Source organism: Theobroma umbraticum, unplaced genomic scaffold (genome assembly GCF_002168275.2).
Source record: "Theobroma umbraticum cultivar Fairchild unplaced genomic scaffold, ASM216827v3 scaffold_204.0, whole genome shotgun sequence".
NCBI lineage: Eukaryota > Viridiplantae > Streptophyta > Magnoliopsida > Malvales > Malvaceae > Theobroma > Theobroma umbraticum.
In genome coordinates this window covers 4,339,778-4,341,605 of record NW_018397267.1, presented here as the reverse complement: position 1 = coordinate 4,341,605, position 1,828 = coordinate 4,339,778, and positions in this window count along the sequence as shown.

Below are 1,828 nucleotides of genomic sequence, written 5' to 3'. Positions count from 1 at the left end.
TTTCTTTCTTTCTTTCTTTTCTCTCTCTACCTTGTATTTTACGCTGTTTCTTTTGAAGCAAACTTATGATGGTACTGCCATTTGCCATGCAGATATATATACATACTGTATATATATATATGCAGTGTTATTGATGCTTTTGTATGTATATGATCACACATGGGTGGGCCTTTCCCTAAAAATATTATCTAGTGTCTGTTTCATGTCTGATCTGTCAGCTCCTCGTTCCCACTTGCGTCGTTCTCCTACTTCAATTCACATCTCCAATTTTCTTGATTGCCTCTAATCTGGATATATATCCTTCCTATTATTATCTGATTTATTTACTTGTTGAACATTAAAATTTTTTAAATTACATAAACAAATATGTATTACATGGATTCTCATTTATTAAATTCATTATTTATAATTAATATATATTTTTCATTTTTACGAATTTTTGTATAAAATTTAAAACTTTTAATAATGATTATATATGAATTTGAAAGATTTCAAGTAATTGCTTGACCTTTTTATTTAACATTTTTTAATTATAAATTTTTTTATTATTATTAAATTAGACACAGTTTAAACTTATATCTTTATCGAAATTTTACTGATGTTTGTGATTTATTGGACTTATTAATATAGTGAAATTAGTTTGTCTCAATAATTTCTTTGCTATTTGGTTTTAACTTTTTTCTTTCTTGAAAATATAAAGATTTATTTCGATATGAATGAAAACAAAAGGATAATAGGCTACTTTGTTATTAATTAAAGTTATAGAGGAAATTGATCATTCAACCATCTCAATAAATAGGATTAGAATTGAAGTCTCAATTTCCAACTTAAAAATCTCACATTTATTTAACGTGTAGCTAAAGGAGTGTGTCAGAATTGAAACCTACTAACTATGATTGTAAATATTGATGATATAACTATATAAGTGAAACGATAAATAGATATTGTTATTAATTAATGTAACAAGTAATAATCAGAACAATAACAAAGCTAAGGAACCAAACCTCTCTAATTGGATAGACATCGTAGGAGGCAGGTACCATGGCAAGCTAAAGGCAACCTAGCTAGTACTTGATTGTATTAAATACTAGTCCTTAAAAGGAACAGGGATCAGCTAACAGGCTTTTTCGGTGCAGGAGGTAATTTATTTCATCATGGGAAAGGAAAGGCAACTAACACTTGTTGCCTACCTCTAATTCCTTGGCAAGTTGAGTCCCATAATGACTCACGTTGTGGCAGGCGTTTGGGTTGTGGCTTTTGCCGGTCCAAGCATCCCCACCCGAGAAGAGCCGTCCTAAAGCAAAAATTTTGTTCGACTGAGAAGGGATAATCTTTTGGATCTTTCGTCCGATTCTTAATGATATGATTACATCATAATAATCTTAGTTTGGTGGGGGCTGAAAATAGTGATGACATGACAAATGAATGCAAATATTTTTTGTGCCATCCTTCAACTTTAAAATATGTCTCTGCCTTTCACGCTTTATAAAGAAGGAAAAATTGGACTAACAAACAAAAGACATTGAAAAGGTGAAAAGGAAAAGAGTGGGAAAAAGAATGGGGAGAAAATTGGGGGCACAAACCATTCATTTCTTTTTCCATCTAATTTCAATTGAGGAGTAAGTACAAACAAAAATCATAGTTTTTCCTTTTCTGATACACAGAGGAAGGCCACTTATTAGAAATGAATAATGATTGAAATTCTTTGAAAAATTCAAACCAAAGAGGAAAAAAAAAAGGTAGACAAGGGGGATTCCTAGAAGATGGCTCTAGGTCTTGGTTATCATTTCCTAGATTGGCCACCAAAATTAACTTTTGGGGTGAACTT